Below are 19,549 nucleotides of genomic sequence, written 5' to 3'. Positions count from 1 at the left end.
AATAGCTGGAGCATGAAATTAGCATTACACAGAAGTGTCATTTTATAACCTTGTCCTGCTCTTCCTTTTTCAAGCCATTCACTTGCGGATGTTGAAGGATACAGAACACGATTTGGCCTTTGGTTTGAGCCACTACAGCTGTTTAAAGTGTGTTAGGTTCTATAACTGTTCTATAACTGCTGCTGCTCATTGTTGCCTCCAAGTGAAACTGTAAATGTGCCTTCAAATTTATTTGACTCCATGAATGTAATATAGCCTAAATAACTGATCTATGAATTCTTAAAACCCTTTTAATAATCTGTAAGCTTTACTTATATTCCTACTGGATATTTATTTATTTATTGCATTTTGTGTGTATTATCCACAACATCTATTGTGACCATATTTCCTCCCCCTGTTTCTTCTGACAAAGTTTTCCCTTCCTATTATTCCTACCTCTCCCAGTTTCTAAGAGCATTGAGTTTTACAATTGAGCTGAAATAACACTCTGTTCTGTTTTTTTTCTTCTACCTGTAAGCTGAAAATTGGCAGCACTTTTCTTGTCAGGTATCAGCTTTAATTTGTGAACAGTTATTCTTGGATTCAAATTCTCTTTTTAATCCTGTCCCCTGCATTATGTAGAATAAATTTTAGATAGGTAACTAAAAGGAGAATCTTGTCCATATCTACAAATATTAGAGAAATATTTTAAAGATTTGATGGCCCCTGAAAAATTCTGCTGATAAAATTTTAAAACCAAACTTCTCACTTTTAAAACAAAAGTTTTATTTCCATAGTTTTATCTCCCAACAGGAAGCAGTCTGCTGTACCTGGCTTGTTCAGACAATATATCCTTGGTTAAGCATTTATCTCTTGTTGCGCATACATATCAATCTGTCTTGCCAGTTCTTTCTCTTATGCAGTCCTAATGTACTTTATAAATTCTACATCAGAATCACTTTATCTGACACTGAATTTAATCACATCTCAGCTGAAGCATAACTGTCTAGAAACATTCTGCAACACCTTCACAGAAAGAGATCAACAAATTAAGGTGAAAATGCAAGGAGAAGTTTTCAAATATACACAAATTAAGTAGCTAAATTAGTGTAATGATCAGTATACTATCTTTACACTTAAGGAGAGCACCAAGAAAATATTATTAATCTATAATAGGCATAAGTCTTAATATTATTTGACATTTTACTTTTATCACTTAACATTCAGTAAACAAGTCATTTTTTAAGAGCAAACATTTACCACTCATTTATAAGATGTCATACTTATTTCTTCTTCCATGTTAGAGAATTATGATGGCATTAAGATGCCGCCTTATACTAACTCTGAAAATACTCATTCTAGTAACAGTGCTACTGCACCAGTTTCAAAACAAACCCAGCTTTCAACATTAAGCATTGAAATGGCAGGCAAGACTTGTTTCCATTTGTGTCTGCCAAATTCTAAGATCAAAATGAGAGGATATTTCTCTAATATTAAATTAGTAAATAACCTATAGCTTTGCTTTATACAGTGCATGCTTTATACACTGTGAAACAACATCCTCTTCACTGACAGCAACCAACCATATATATTATGGAAACTCAGAGTTGCCTGCTTCCTTGCTTACTTCTAAATGCTGAAGAATCCAAATCAAGTTGTTATAACAGCATACAGATAATAAAAATCAATAAAGTTCACCACATGGAAAACTAACTATAACAACTTGCACTTCCATCTTAAAAAACAGACAAGATTTTCCATGAAATAAACCTAAAACATTGGAGTATTTATTAAAATTATTCCGTGTGTCAAACTCTAAGAGAAAAAAAAAACTTATTTCAAAAACCATAATCTAGAAATATTACAATCACAATTTATTTATACTCCCTGATTTGTGCAATACTGTGGCTTAATAGCATGTGTCCATTGACTGCTCTAAAAGTATTTTTTCCATGCTGTATCTATGTACATATATAGCAAGACTAGAAATGGTTCAATGAAAAGAGTATGCACTATGCAGTGCTTCTCTAAGTAATTATTTACCTGCTGAACTTGGATAGTTCAAAGCCCATTTTCCACAGTGTTCTTTTGTATATCACTGATTTATTGAATGTGACATGAGAGTCTCTTTCATTAGAGGCTTTAAGAAACAGATTAGACAAATGGTGATCAGAAATTTTGTTGTAAAATTTGTCCTGTATGGGAGCAGCAAAATGAAATTGGTGGCTCTCAAGGTACCTACATATTAAGTGTTAGGCTTTTACAAAATTTAGCAACAAACTCAAGAGTGAAAAAAGACTTTGACATTTTTGAGAATGAAAAATTGCCTTGTCATATCAACAACAGCTTTTTTAATAAGTTCCAAACAATACAGGATTAAGAAACACAACATTGATCATTCTAATCTATGTTTTTGCAGTCTGTAATATTTTTTAATATTAGACCATAAGTTGACAAAAATATGATTTTAATAGATATTGCAAATACATTTGAAAGTATTTGAACACACACATACATTAGAAGCATCAGACAGCAATGTGTAATCTGAATTGTGAAATATGTTTTGAACACTATGTTTATAGCCCAGTGAGTTTCTCAATGATTTGTAGAAGGGCAGACATCTGGATCATTATGGTATCTGCATGAACAAAAAACACTTGATTTCACAGCCATTTTTGACCTCTCTGAATAATTTCAATCTGACTATGCAAAAACTCTTTCCCAAGCAGACAACAGCATTGTACCCATGTCAATTATTGTAGGCAGTCTATGTATGGCTGCTGAATAAGTGATTCAGTCCTTACAGAATTGGTATTTAGATCTGGCATCTGTTTTTCTTGGCTTCTTTCACTGCTGATTCTGCCAGCTTCTTAATCTGAGTCCCTTGCTTTCTCTTACAAGCATAGACATTTTTCCATTGCCTCTAAATTTTCTGTAGCAAGCAACAAGTTGACCTGTCTTCTTTTCTGTGATCCTGTTTTGTTCAGACACAATGTGCAACACATTCTATAATCCTATCAAGGATATTTCAACCTTTAGCGCATTGTTTGATTTTGCTTTCCCTTTCTATTGCTCCATACACAAAGGGCTGTGAGACAAAATGAAGAAAGATCTGAATCCACTGTAAAAGGTAAAATACTTGAGGTAGCAATTGGAATTTTTTCTCCTAAGTACCTATTCCTTACACAGAACAGAAAAAAAAGTGCTAGGATACCACAAAAGTCATTCAAAACATGGAAGGCTGCAAAGTAATCAAAAGTCTTGCTGATAACAACTCTCTAACAGTGTTTTCACAGCCATGTCATCAATTCCTTCTCTTTAATATAGAGTCAGTGAAGCCCATTTCATCTCTTTCTATCCTGAGAACCTTAACAGCTATCAAACTTAGACCCACAAGCTACCTAAATATTTACAGGCAAAGTCAAATCTAGCCATGGTACGGAACAATATGAGACAAAACTGTATAGTGTAATATAGTGTAATACTATATTACACAGTGTACATATTCTATAGGGTAACTTAATATAGTGTAATACTGCTTAAAGCTGCTCAGGATCTTCTCTTAACCCACCCATATTCAGGCATGGTAGTTTAAAATGCAAACACATTGGTAGTGGCCAAGGTCAGAGACAAAATGCAGTACTAAAAATTCCTCAGCTATCACCCTGAAGGGCATTTCTAATGTTAATCCAGAAATCTAATTAGGCAGCCTGACTAAAAAAAAAAATCCCACTTGAAAAAACAGTTAAGGTCATTAAATTGAATAGATTCCAGCTACCTTGTGGAACACTAATCATATGGAATGGTATTCACTGTTCACTTTAGCATTACCAAGCAAAATATTTGCATGAAATATAAACAGAAAAAGAAAATAGTGCAATATTAAGTCCTTGGAAATGGAAAATGTAAGAACAATTGGTAATGATGGCCAATATGACCAGCATTTCCTGTACAGATGTACATGCAGGTGACTCACAGACATAAGTAGATGAGCTTAGAGCACATTTTTGGGAGGGGTTTCAAAGATGATTGAAAGACGCCTTTCCATGATAATGAGAGGATAGAAAAGAATTTCTAGAGGCATCTGTTTGGCAAGGATTTTATGTAATATTCATTCCAATGCTATGAATCTCTTGCTGTCACCACCAGTGGCAACAAAAGGGACTTGGAGAAAAATAGAATCTTAAAATAGTAAGGGAAGTAGAAATATTTTATTACTACTTATTTGGCATTGTTTCAAGAAAGGTCACAAAGTCCTTGAAAATATGCCTAATTTTCTGTGAACCTTTCCATAATGTCAGGGCAGAAATACAGAAAACAATGACCTTTCTGATTCTTACAGAGACTTCACAAAATTACTTCCTCATTTCAGTGTATGCTTGCCTCCTGGACTTTTATTAAAAAAAAAAAAAAGGCAAAAAAATAGAAAAACAAAACAAAAAAAAAACCAAGAAACTTATAATCACCAGAGGTATATAGGGTATATTTCATCTTCTCTGTAGTATTCATATAGTTCCACCTTATCAATCACTTACTCATTAGTCCTTTTCAAAATCCCTTCGAATTTATTTCATATTATTGAATGCTGAAGTACAAAGGCTGTTGAATTACAAAGGCCAATTGTAATTTCTTCTACTGGACTGCTCAATTACACACCACTACTTTTCCATGTGCAAATAAAGGGATTATTTTTGCATTCTTTCTAATTCTGTGGAGTTTTTTTCTCATGTTTAAAAACCTGATGACATTTGAAGTGCCACATCATTCACTTTAAGATCTGAAAGTAAAGTAGCAAGGCTGACTTTGGGAATTCCATGCAAATCCAATAACTGAACTCTTGAAGTCTGTGTGAGCTCTGCTACTCAACACACAAATAAGGAGAGCTTCTGCAGATGTCTGCTTCACACAACCTCATGTAGTAAAGGTGCAGTTTTCCCCTCCTCCTTCCCCAGGCAAAATGAACTTATATTATTTGCCCAGGAACATTCCTCTGTGTGTGACTGGTCTCCCTTGCTCCTTACCCTGGTAACATCCTGCCAAGGAGCCCCAGAAAAACCTGTCTGTCCACACAGCGCATCTGTTGCATCTCATCTTTGAATACTGTTGGCCATAAATTCCAACACCTAATGGAACAATTTATAATAATTAGGGCATGCTTTTAGAGAAAAGTGGAATAGCTTCAGAGAGGTTGGTAAGAAAGGAGCATGAAGTAGGCACATAGGTCATTTGGCTCAACAGACTGAAAAATTTTCTTCCTTCTGCCAAGATAGCAGTTAAATAAAATAAAGTTAATTCCTGAAAGCATATGCCAGCAAAAATTTCCAGGGCTTTTGCATTCTCTTTAATAAAAACATTTTTTAGAGGGATGGCATTATTTCTGACCCTCTGAATGAGTTATTTACTGACTTTTACTGACTATGAGCAATCCTAGTAACATCTGAAATACTAGTAGAATATTTATTTTATTAGCCAGCACTACCTTTTCCTGTATTTCTATTGTATCTCACCTTGCAGGAAATGAAACAGGTAAAAACAATATACAGAGAATTCTTTTTGAGAATTTATATCATATTCAGATGACTTTACTCAGGAGAAATAGTTTTGAATTTAGGGGAGAATCCCCGTTTGCTTCAAATCTTTCTTTTCTATCTTAGGTATACTTCCAACACTCTTGATTCTTTACTGAATAATACTGATAAATTCTATACTGAAATTATATTAGCCTTTCATAGGCAGTATACTGACAAGAAAGAGAGAAGGATAGAAGGATCATCATTCACTTACTGTTTCCGTGTTATGATTTTTTAGGGTGAACTCTCTAATTCCACCACCAGCGCTATTCATTGAATAACAAGATTAATTAATGAGAAGACCAGTCTGTTTTACCTTGGCTGACATTCGTAGACCAGTATGGTTCTTCTGATGATTAAGAAAGTTTCATGTTAAAAATATAATTCCATTTAAAGAACTCAGACTTCCACCAATATGCAAAGTTTGCTCACCTAAGTCTCCATTTGTAGTTAAAGAGACTTCAAAAGTGCTTGTTCAAAGAACAGAGATTTTCTTATAACAGATTTGTAGCTTCTATATGTGACAGTAATGAGTGGAATTATTTACCACTCATAAAATAAATATCCTACATCTTATCCTATAATATGTCTGTACTACTTTTTGGGGTTTTTTTTTCCTGTGGTTTACACAAAAGCAGCTTGTTAAATTACATTCATATTTTGGTCTGTGATCCCCAAGTCTAGTTCTCAGCTATATGCAGGGGCAACTCTGAATCCATTTGAACAGTATCAAATTACAAACTTAGGGATGTAATTAAGAGTCATCCTCTCTTAATCATTTAGACTTTAGAGTGAGACTGCCTCCTGAAAGGCCCAGGTTGATTTCAAGCTCTGATTTGCTTCTATTATCTCTGTTTTTTGGGTTTTTTTCACCTAGATGCTCAGTTGGCAACACCACTGTAAGCAAAGCCTCTTCTAATTTGATTTTATAGTTTGGATTTTGCAGACACTCAAGGTTTTGATTACATTGCATATGCTGGCACTAGCTGAGCCAGTTTTTAAGCCTATCTATGACTGTACATTATGAAACTGTTACCATGGGCAAGGTCTGCTGAGTTGCAGGCATTTACAACCTTCCACATAACCTACCAGATCCTTTTTTTATGATAATGAAATATATATTTCTTTTGTCACAGTACAAATACAGCTATTTGATTTTATGTTCCTGAAGTAATATTATTCATCACAGGCTATGCATCCCAAATCTTGGAAGTGTATATCTTGCATATTCTGCCACCAGATCTATAACATATCTTCCCTAATCATTCCTTTCTATATCTGATTTTTATCTCTCATTTAAGTAGTGCTCAAAGTTTTGGTGGTTTTTCACTCCTTTGAGTTTGCATATTTTACCTTGATTAACTGAATTGGTACATTGCTGCTAAATCTGTACAATTACAATCAAACACAGCAGGAACAATATTCATTTTTTTCCCTGGTGTTCTTGAACTTCAACTAATTTTACTGCAACAATTAGCTGGTATGCTTCTCTTGCTGCCTTTAAATACTGCGCTAGCATTCCAGGAGTTTCACTCAACAAACAGACTCTTAGGAAAAAAAATCCACCTCATTTTCACAAAAGCTTTCTGCCTTTCTTCTGAAACTGTGAAGACCTCTTCTGTGCTGCTTTATGAAAAAAAGGAAGCACCAGGAACCACAGGTAATATAGAATAATTGTTTATTTTAAGCAACTTCCTACAGATACTATAGTAGAAAGATATCACAATTTCTTCTTTTATTGCCTTGTAATTTCTATGGAAATTGAATGCGAGTGGGTTATGAAGGTGAGTGTGATATTTCCTGAAGAGAAACATAAATGGAAAAAGTAAGAGATTTTCTTAGCTGTTAGCTGAACTTTAAATTTATTATTTTAAGTAGTAATAAAGAGTTTGGGATCTATAGATACATTTAACTTAAAAGAGTTTCTGTTCTATTGCAATAGAGGAAGCAAAATATTCAATTGATTTATATACTTTGATATGGAAATCACCCTCCACAGAAATGCTGGACCAGATCATATGTCAAAAAAAGAGGCACTTTCCATGAGCTATGGCACCTGCCAGTGTCATTTTGGAGGAGGGCTTGGGAGTGAGACCCAGGCTATTGGACCTACAGTCACAGAAACCTGGATGTAAACTTAGCTAAAGAAATTCAATCTAGTTGCAATTACTGACTATCTCATATGAATCTATGTGAAAGATTTTCCCTTATGGATATTGGATGGTGAAAAAAGGATTAAATTTCTTGAAAGAAATAATTTAGTTATTTGATATTGGGATGGAATTTGCATATTAAATTATCCAAATTTGCAAATGGAAAAACACATCAGTTTGCACCCAACCTTTAAAAATTCAGCACTATTTTATAATTTTAATATATCTATTCTACTCATTCTAGCAGCACAATGAAAAATATGAAAGACAGAAAATTAAATTGAATTTTTCTTGGTCAACTAACATATGGTGAATTTTCTGTTGACATCACATGTAAATCCATTGCGGTCTCTCTTGAATAGTGGTTATAGGAGACCCAAGGCTGAGCAGATAACCTTTAAAAAATAAAAAAGAATACATGAGTGGATATAAAACAATTTATCCTATTATTTGAGCAGTATGCCAGTACCTAGTATGTCCAATACACTCACAGTGAATATCCAGTATATAACCAGCTTTATTCAAAACATAGGCTATAGAACAATTCGCTAGATTGCTTTTTTCCTTCCTGTAGTTCTTCATGATCTTAAATTATATTTAAACACTTCAGACAAAGTTTAGACACAGAAGCACAAAGTGTTTTCATAACTTTTTTTCCTAAAAGTTTTGCATGTAATTTATATATTTGCTTAAAACTGCTCTTCTGCTAATCAGTTGCATCCATAGACAACATTTCCTCTTTCTTTGTTGTAAATGATTTGACTATGAATTACATCTCTGACACATTCTATTCAATGTGACAACATTCTTAATTCTAGAGACAAGAAGCTCTGGCAGTCTTCTGATGATCTATTCATATGAGGTTCTTTTACATATTTCTACAGTTTTACTGTGAAGAAAAATTAACTCTTTGAATTGGTGAATGAACTCTCAAAGAATCTCCCCCTCAAGAGTTAAGTAGCCCAAACTCTGATTATTATTCTGGTAATTCTCTTCTCTTGGAAGAATTTCTACTCTTTTATAGAAGACACCCCCAGTCTGAATGGATATATTGGTGTGCAGGAAGCATCATCATACCCAGAGTCCACTAAAGGTATGCATGGTTATCATTAGCATTCTGTTATGGGTAAGTAGATAAATGAATATCTATTTCTTAGGTCTTACCCTTCCCTTGTGATCATCAATATATTCAATTGGTGCACTTAATTATGTAGAAAAAGAGGAAAAATGTATTTTGTGTTTGACAATTTTGCCTGTTTTCTAGAGAAAAAACTCCACGTTGAAATTTTTACTAAAACATATTATAAATTTTTCAGGTTTTTATTACCGCTCTTACAGACTTCCCTTTTAGAATACCAACATAATTTGCTGGTAACGGCTGCCTGAATATGAACCACAAACACTAACTAAATGGAAAAGGCTGTGTAATGTTTAGGAGAACCAGGTTTTAGATCATAATTAGTGAACTGTTTCTGCACAAATACAGGACAAATCACAAAGCAACTACAATGTCTCAGGACCCCACATGATGGTGAGTTTTCTCATTCAGAAATTCTGTACAAACCAGTAGTCATTACATACATGCAAGTTGGAAATAGCCCATAAATTTATAGTAGTTGTGCAATTTCAGTAGCTGATGTTCAAACTGGTAAAGTAACAACTGCCTCATGTATTACGTCAAACCAAATTTTAATTAATATACTCCATTTTTCTTGAGAGTTCTACACAGGGCAGAAAGACCTAAAATGTTCTCTAATGCTTCTCTGACTCTCTAATTATTGCCCCTATCTAATGGTTCCATGGTCTAATTAACATATATGATCAGTAAAAACTAGTTTTCATGTTTTCAAGAGTGTGTATATAAGGTATACATTATATATTTCTTACATATGGCAAAATAACATCAGCTTTAGGGGCTGTGAAAGGAAGATGTGCTGCTGTGCATTTCAACCACAAAAAAAAAAAAATCAGCTTTGTGTATGGCACAGCACAGAAAAAAAATCTGTCATTCCTCTGTAGCTGGCACATATTTATCATGTCAATTAACACAGGGAGGCTTGTGTGCAGATTACAAACTGAGATGAGATACGTGAGATGATGTATCTCTGAATGTATAGAAAGGAAACAACACAGATGAGTCCACATGTAAATCATGAAAGTGAACTCACAGCCATCAGTCAACAAGCAAGTGTAGCCTGTAGTGACAATATACTTGTAGTGATACTGACAAGGAGCACAGCTCTCACAACTGTTTATTCAAAGTCAGCAGAACAAGTTGTGGATCAAAAAAGAAAACAATACAATCATGGGAAGCTAATAAGGTATAGAAAATAAATAATTAAGGGTTTTGGCTCAGAAATGAAGATTTTAGAGTATAATGTAATTTTTATTGAAATATGCTATCACACCCAAGCAAGGATCCTGAAAAAAAAATTAAAAAAGACTCCTACATGTTTTCAGTGTCATCATTCAAAGTCATCTTCACTTAAATTGTACCAAAAGATAAGTAGGATACTGTCTAGATCAGCAATCACAATTACTAGAGTGCCAAGGAATGGAAGGTCATTGGGCAAATTCCCCAAAGTGCAGCATATGCTATGGTCATGAAAGCTGAAGCCTCATGACCTGCTATGAACACAAGCTGTTCCCAACTAGTGGTCGATAATTTTCTGTATCATTTACAATAAATATTAAAAACCAACAACACAGTATGAAATTATGTCTACCTGCTTTCTAGGACATATTTGCATATTAGCTAATTGAACAGACATTAGCAAAGAATCACTCTGTAACAAATTTTATTGAGAAATTCTAGAAGCATTTAATCTTAAGAATTAAATTTGGACTTAAAGAAATATGGAGTTTTGGAATTCTTGTCAGCCTTTGCTATAAAAATTTTACTTCGCATATTAATCATGGGAGTTTTGTCATTGTCTCTAAAAGTAGTAAAATCACACCCTACTTTCACAACCTCTCAAATATTAGACCATAGGGAATTCAAAACTGCTTTTCTCCTCATGCATAAAATCTTCAATATTCTATAAAACACTATTTTCCTGTATATTATAGCTTTTTGTCTTGAACACCTCTATTTCAGAAAAACTAATTCTACCAGTTTGTAGTGAGGTATATGATTCCCTCTAGCTTGTTCCTGACAGTACTAGATCTTAACAAAGTATCTCTCTATTGATTCAGACTGGAAAACCATTGTATGTCAAATATTAGTGATTTATATAATTTTTTGAATGACCAAAAATAGGATTTGCAACCACAGACAAGATCTGCACAGAGTCTAATGCAAAAACATATTTGGGGTCAATCCAATGCTGCATGAAAGGAGGGGTCCCAGCCTCTGGAGGGATATAAGATTTACATGCTGTCTGCATTCCTCTTTTTTTCTATCTTGTTAAAACAGTTATTTTATTAAACCATTTGTTGTCAGATCTTTCTTGCCAAGATCCAAAAAGAACCCTGTATCATCTCGCTCTTTCGCACACACCATTTGCTTTGGTACAAAACTATTTCAGGTCTTCTCTTGGCTCATCTGACTTTTATATTTTTCTGTTCTTCAAACAAAAATGGATTTGCAGTGTTATAAGGCTGATTAATCTTTTCCCCTAAGAAAACAGCCAAAGTTGCTATAGCTGCAGAGCTTTAGTTCTGAGGTAATTTACTCTCAGAGACAACAGTTTGAAGGACCTTTTAACTGTTGGTGAAAATAAGGTTTATTACTAACCTATTGCTGAAGGGGTTTCTATATATTCTAACCTAACCTGACCTGACCTAACCTAATCTGATTCACCAAGAATCTTCAAAGACACCCTAGCTGAGAAAATACTCAGTTAACTGGAGAAAGTCTTGACAGCGTAGAAGGTAACACTCTTTTGATAGTCAGTGGTCAGATGACAAAAAGATCAGACAGTATTACAAAACACAGATTTCAAAACAAACTATTAACTGGTTGTTTTCTTCCTCAATGACTCACTTTGAGCAGAGGGGAGATAGCTCAAGTGCCCAACTTCTGAATTATCATTGCAAAATCCATAGCTGACAAAATTCAAGAAGGCTAGAAAATGAAGACTGCTAAGCAAAATCTATCAGCAGACTCCTTCAGATTAACCTAGCACTCCATTAAAAGGGTTCCTCGGTTAGTGTAAAGACATTTCAAAAGAATTATTATTTGGGGAACTTCACAATCAGTTATGTTGATAGATGGTTTCATTTGTCTGGGAGAAGACTATTTCAGTACTGTGACAGGGCAAAAAGGAACAACAGCAAATTCGGCTGTGAGCCACTTGGCATAGTGTTTCAGCATATGTTGCTCTGCACCACAGTTTTGGAAGGACAGAAAGCTCTTAGAAATGTAAGTGGACAGAATCAATCTCATATGAGGCAGCCAAAGGCATAAACGCCATTTTCATCTGAAGATTTCTTCAGTAAAAAAAAACTGATTCTCCCCATTAGGCAGCAGTCTTTCCTAATAAATGTAACTTGTTTTGTTCAAGAATTCATGGAGTAATATTGAAGTGGCAGATTTCCTTACTGAGAATGTCCTGAGCAAGTAAGTACTGAATGAACTACAGTTACAGGCTGGGCCACAATCTCTTGCACATAGAAGGATTCAGAATTAAGCTACGACTCAACTACACAGTTTTCACTCAGTGCAAATGATGACGGTCTTTAGAGAGGAGATATTCTTCATCTGACAATCTGCTCCATGGCCACTGTAATGCTAGTGACACTGGTCTTTAATGAAGCCAGTGCCACTACAGGATTCAACTGGAGTGATGAAGGTCAGCTACATCACTCTCAACATGCCTCCTACCAGCACAGGACCCAAAGGGGGAAAACTAATGGCTCATCAGTGGCACAGATGCGCCTGCAGGAAAATGTTCCTCTGGTTATTTATGGTTGGATAAAGTAATTTACAGAGTCTCAATGGAGCCAAAGGGCCATAACCAGACTTGAGAATCTATTTTCTTTTTTAATCTCCACAGGAATTTCCATATACTGTGGTTACATTGCATTCACAGAATGTCTCCCTCAAAGGAAAAGCTGTTTCATCCAAACCCATTATTTGAAAGAGGGTTCTAGAGGGAGGTTTTCTACAGAATAATTCCCACTAAAAGATAATTTGTTCAGTGTAATCTACCCATTTAGTTGGGGCAAAAGAAAGCCAGAACTATAAAAGAGAATGAGATAAAAGAGACAATTACCCAGTGCCTTCAACAGTCATCAGAAATACCTGATGAACATGTAATTTAATATTGTTACTCAAGCAAAATATTCTAATGTATACAAAGATATTTTTTGAAACAATTTTTCATCAGAAGAAGGGGATTCTGTATTTTCAGTTTTGAAGAGATTGAGGACAAAAGAGCACAACACTTTCCATGTGATAAATTTCCTTTTGCAGATAATTTCTGCAAAAGGCAAGGATTTGCCTTTGGATCCTTGGCAAGGATTTCTCTTTGATGACTGTAAACAGAAGTTAATCAGAATAAAAGACCAGGTGAACCTTGAGATGAACAAAGCTGTGGTATTCAGAAGATGCAAAGATAAGATGGAAAGAGAGCATAGAGAAGTCAGCATATAAATGAAGCGTAGGGTTGGGAAGCAACTGAAAAAATATGGTTAAAGCTTAAGTAAACTCTTCCTGCTAGTGGTCTCGACTATTTTTTCTGTCTTAAACCTCCAAACATAATTTATCAAGTATTCTCATTACAGCTGCATGCTAGTCTTAGTACATGATTTAATAATATTCTTTAAAAAATTAATTGCTTAACTTTCATAAGACATTTCTCCCCCTATTTGAATTATAGAAAATGATCATATTCCTTAAATAGCTTCATATATTTAGGAAATTTTCTACACAGGTTCACCAACATTGAATTAATCTATTTATCTTCGTATTATTTGTCATATACAAAACAGAGTATAACTTTTAAATTACAAAATATAAAATGTCTGTCTCAAAAGCATTTTGCACAAATTCAAACACCCCTGTCATAAAAGGAATCATCATTTCCTTCATCTACTAGATCATAAGGTTTATACTAAGAAATAAAATATTTTCCTGATTTCAGTATCCATTCCACATTAGCCTTCTCTAAAACGTCTAGATCCTGACACTTGTGCCATATTATGTAAAGAAAGTATTTTCATATTATTTCTCAAATTCTGTAATTTAAAATACTGTCCAAATCTTCTGTTGTGTTGTTTTAATTAACTGTGTTTAACAGAAAAATGTAAACTCATAAATAAAAGTATTTTGGTTTTCTACTATATAGTCAATCTACTTAGTCAGAAAATGCTAAGCAGATCTATAGTCACAATGCTCCCCAAAACAAAACAACAACCAAATACAACAAATAAAACCAACCAACCAAACAAGAAAAACAAAAATCTTCATAAGCAGGATATATATGTGCATAAAACAGAGGAAGCAATAGTTAGTATTTTATATGTAGCACATATATTTGTGACAAACACTTTCATTCTCTACATAATTTCAATAAATCCTGCAGACTATTGTGATTTTTTGAAACAGTGATTAAATTATTCTATTGCAAAAATCACAAGTAATTTAAAAATATTTTTGAACATTTCAGTGAAGTTCTAAAATTTATGTTTGCATTTAAACTTATTAATTATTTACTCATGCATTCAAAATTAAAATAAAGTATAGAACCTTTTAAATTGCTAATGATGACAAGAAAAAGTTAAAGAAAGTAAATTCTGGATCTCCTCCATCAATGAAAACAATAAAGAACTTTTACATGATTAAAACAGTACCCTTAAATGATGATGCCTTTCAGAAAAATGCATATTCATATTAGCAAATAAATTCTTCATTTTATATCAGATATAGCTTTTTTAACCTAATTTCCTAGTGGAAACTACTGTGGTAAATGACAGAATTTACAACGCCGTGAAATAGACAGAAGAAGCAAGTTGAGCATATTAAAGAATAAAAGAGATTTTTGTAACCATTCTTTGTACAATTTATATGATATCATATGGTCTGCTACTCCAATAAAATGAATGTTCACTGACCTAATTTTAAATACAGATTTGAAAATCATAATGCAAATTATAAAATACTAATTAATATATATTTTTAGGGGTACTTTTTAGAAGCTTGCACAACATTACAATTGTTCAGCACATGCCATTTTGACATAAGGCAGGATAGACTCCTCAAATGCATAAAACACAAATGCGCTTGCTCAAGGTAGGATACATATTTATACAGGAAGATGAAGAGTCAAAATAAAAAACTGTGCCTCTTCACCCGTTCTTATTTTATCTCTACCCCAAAATTCAAGTGAGACAACCCAACTGCTGATGAACAGCTGTGAGCTTCACAAACTGTCTCTGGTCTTATTAAACTGTACATAAAATATTGCGTACACAACTTCTAAACAAAAATATACAGGATTGCAATTTTAATTTAACAACATGGCTTTCCTGTAAGCACACTAAAACACACTCTAGCCACAGAATAACCTTCAATAAAATCAATAAGCATTAAGAATTTAAATAGCTTCTAGGACTGGGGACTACACGGTACCATGTCTCAATTTGGCAAGGCCAGAGTGCTTTGCTGAATAAGGAGTTCAAGATATACATAAAGTTTAGCTGTAAAATATTTTACCAAGTATAGCCCATAATGATGAATTAAGTGAAAATCAAGAATGTTTTTAATCTTTCAAAAGTACTTTTAGCTTAAAATTAATTAAACTTCTTTCACAACATTTTTAATGGTGCAGACTTTTAAATTTTATTTCTTCCCTTGCAATCTGTTCAGCCATTCAATAGACTATGATTTTAATATTTGGTTCATGTCTTGTAAATTGACCTATGAAAAAAATCAAAATTGTTAAAGAGATCAGTTGTAGTCTAAACAAAAATCAAATATTAGCTCCTGAAGAGCATTAGCTGGGGTTTTCTACAATATGAATTACAACCTGCAGTATTGAATTCCTTGTAAGAAATATATTGATGAAATACTTGCACTTTTAAAATTTCCCTCAACAGTTTTCACAAAATCTAGTGCCTAGTCCACAAAGTCTTTCGTCCTTATTTAAAATGAATATGGATTTTAACACACGTTCACAGACGGTTAACTAGGAAATTTTAGCATGCTTTGGACATAACTGAAAAAGTTATTCTCAGAAGCATTTGCAATTTTAGGTGATTACTACTTGAGAAGTACCCATGCAAAAAGGTGAAAAGACTAGCTTCTGTCACCATGGATGTGTGTGTCTCCATTATCCAGATCAAAATTTGCTATAGTTTGCATAAAGAGGAAGGGTGATTCACCTTGGGTCAAAGATTCAGTGCTCAGTAAAAGGGTAGAATTTTCAGTGACCTTATCTATTGCTGGCACTTGTCACTGTGGGGATCAATTTAACTTTACAGCATCCAAAGCATCTTTTATTCCTTTTTGCTGCCACAGCACAACCCCACACAATTCTTTCACTGAGTCCTCTTAGGTCCCGAGTGGGCACTTAAGACTCCCAGGGTAATTGTGTAATAGAATACAGTCTGGCTGTCTGCAACCTACTGCCTTTCTGGCACTCCACAACAAAAACAAATCAAAACAAATCACCAGCATCCAAAACCCCCCTACATTCTTCTACTCTGTAAAACACGATCATTGGAATTTTTTTTTAAGAGGGAAAAAAACAAGGAAAAGGATAAACGTGAATAATGTGAATATCTACAGAACGTTAACAAAAATCAGAAAAAAAAAAAGAGTTGGCCACAAGCATTCAGTTCAAAATTGCATTCATTGCATGCAGAGTAAAGACTGATTTAAGTTCACTCATAAAAGCAGCATTAAGGAGAAATCTAGGCATTCAGACAAGAAGTTCTGATGTAAGATAAAATGCTATACAAGGTTATACCATACAAAGTCTCAGTTTTTAATATATGTTTTTCTTTAGCTCACCCAGTAAATCTGGCAAACAGAATTAGCTATGCTAGCCATCTACTCAACATCTCCTCAAACAGAAGAAGTAGTTACAGCAGTTCTTCATCATATGCTCTTTTAAAAAGTTATTTCTTATTTATTATTTTTATTGCATACAGGTGGTTGCTGGTATACAACAGCAAATTGAATGTGCTTTATCAAAACAGTTATAGATCTCAAATATTGTTGAATAATTATTGACATTTTCATCCACATTGTTTGCAACCTAAAAAGTCAGATTTCCAGGGGAAGCTGAAGGAGAGATGATGAACCCTTTAGTTCTTAAAAAACCCCCTAAATATGAATCCTTGCTATTTTGTCTTTGAAATTATTAAGGGGAGGGGGCTTAAAACTAATAAATTATTCAGTAAAACGTGCACAATTAAATGCCATTTAGAGTATTTTAAACATTGATTTTCAAGCTTTCTTTTAAGAAGGTATAGTCACAGAAAAACAGAGTTATCAAGTTATTTCATCATATGAACCTCTAATCCTTTAAAATTATTACCTTCAAAGGGAGGCAGTAGCTCTAAATAAGACAATATGTTGTTTTTTCTGATTTGATTTCAAACCCCAAGGTCTGTATGTTCTCATGCTGCACCCAGAAATGTTGCAAACATTCACAGAATTCACAGAATTCACAGAATGTCTGGGTTGGAAGAGACCTTCAAGATCATCAAGTCCAACCCCTGCCCTAACACCTCAACAAGATCATGGCATCGAGTGCCATATCCAGTCTTTTTTTAAACTCATCCAGGGATGGTGATTCCACCACCTCCCCAGGCAGTCCATTCCAATACTTTATCACCCTTTCTGTAAAAAACCTTTTCCTAATATCCAACCTATATTTCCCTTGATGCAGCTTGAGACTGTGACCTCTCGTTCTGTCAGTTGCTGCCTGGTGAAAGAGGTCAACCCCCACCTGTCTACAACCTCCCTTCAGGAAGCTGTAGAGAGCAATAAGGTCACCTCTGAGTCTCCTTTTCTCCAGGCTAAACAACCCCAGCTCCCTCAGTTGTTTCTCATAGGGCTTGTGTTCCAAGCCCTTCGCCAGCCTCGTTGCCCTCCTCTGAACGCGCTCAAGCACCTTAACATCCTTCTTAAACTGAGGGGCCCAGAACTGGTCACAGTACTCAAGGTGCGGTCTCACCAGCGCAGAGTACAGCAGAAGAATGACCTCCCTGCTTCTGCTGGCCACGCTATTCTTGATACAGGCCAGGATGCCCTCGGCCTTCTTGGCCACCAGAGCACACTGCTGGCTCATGTTCAGCCGACTATCTACCAGTACCCCCAGGTCCCTTTCCGCCTGGGCATTGTCCAGCCACACCGTCCCCAGCCTATAATGTTGCAGGGGATTATTGTAGCCAAGATGCAGTACCCGGCACTTGGACTTATTAAACTTCATCCCACTGGACTCTGCCTATCTGTCCAACCGATCCAGGTCTCTCTGCAGAGCCCTTCTTCCTTCCAGTAAATCAACACAAGCTCCCAGCTTAGTGTCATCTGCAAATTTACTAATGAAAGACTCAATTCCCTCATCCATGTAATCAATAAAAATATTGAACAGAATTGGTCCCAGCACAGACCCCTGAGGGACACCACTGGTGACTGGCCGCCAGATGGATGCAGCACTGTTCACCACCACTCTCTAGGCCCAGCCATCCAGCCAGTTCCTAACCCAGAAGAGAGTGCTCCTGTCCAAGACAAGTGCTGCCAGTTTTTCCAGGAGTTTGCTGTGGGAGACAGTGTCAAAGGCCTTGCTGAAGTCCAAATAGACAACATCCACAGCCCTTCCTGCATCCACCAGATGGGTCACCTGGTCACAGAAGGAGATCAGGTTGGTCAAACACGACCTACCCCTCCTAAACCCATGCTGGCTGGGTCTGATACCCTGGCCATCCTGTAAATTCTGTGTGATGATACTCAGTACAAGCTGTTCCATTACCTTACCAGGTACTGAGGTCAGGCTAACTGGCCTATAGTTACCAGGGTCCTCCTTCCTACCCTTTTTGTAAATGGGCATCACATTGGCCAGTTTCCAATCATCTGGAATCTCACCAGTGAGCCAGGACTGTTGGTAAATGATGGAGAGTGGTTTCACAAGCTCATCTGCCAGCTCCCTCATCACCTTGGGATGGATCCCATCTGGTCCCATCGATTTATGAATATCCAAGCATCCCAGCAGATCTCTGACTGCCTGCTCCTGGATAACAGGGGGACCATTCTGTTCACTGATGCTATTTACCAACCCAAGAGGACAGTTGTCCTAAGGACAAGCCATATTTCCGCTAAAGTCTTAGGCAAAGAAGTACTTCTGCCTTCTCCTTATCTGCAGATACTAAGTTCCCCCCCTCATCCAATAAAGAACAAAGGTTGGTCTTACCCTTCCTTTTACCATTTATATATTTGTAAAAACATTTTTTATTATCCTTTATGGAAGCCACCATCTTAAATTCAATCTGAGCTTTAGACTCCCTAATTATTTTCCTACATGCTCTAGCAGCCCTCTTAAATACTTCCTGAGAAACCTGACAATCCTTCCAGAGATGATACATCCTTTTTTTTATTCCTAAGTTCCTCCAATACCTCCTTGCCCATCCAGGCTGGACGTTTACCTCGTCGACTCACCTTTCGGCACACAGGGACAGTCTGTTCCTGTGCCCTCAAGATCTCTATTTTAAAGTATGCCCACCCTTCCTGAACTCCCTTGTTTTTAAGGGTTGCTTCCCATGGGACTCTCTGAATAAGTCTCCTAAACAGGCCAAAGTCTTCCCTCTGGAAGTCCAATGCAAGAGTCTTATTAATGCTCCTGCTGAAATCACCAAATATTTAGAATTCTATTATTTAATGATCACTCTGCCCCAAGCAGT

The sequence above is a fragment of the Anomalospiza imberbis genome, chromosome 1, assembly GCF_031753505.1.
Source record: "Anomalospiza imberbis isolate Cuckoo-Finch-1a 21T00152 chromosome 1, ASM3175350v1, whole genome shotgun sequence".
Taxonomy (NCBI): domain Eukaryota; kingdom Metazoa; phylum Chordata; class Aves; order Passeriformes; family Viduidae; genus Anomalospiza; species Anomalospiza imberbis.
Note: the sequence above shows the minus strand (reverse complement) of the source record.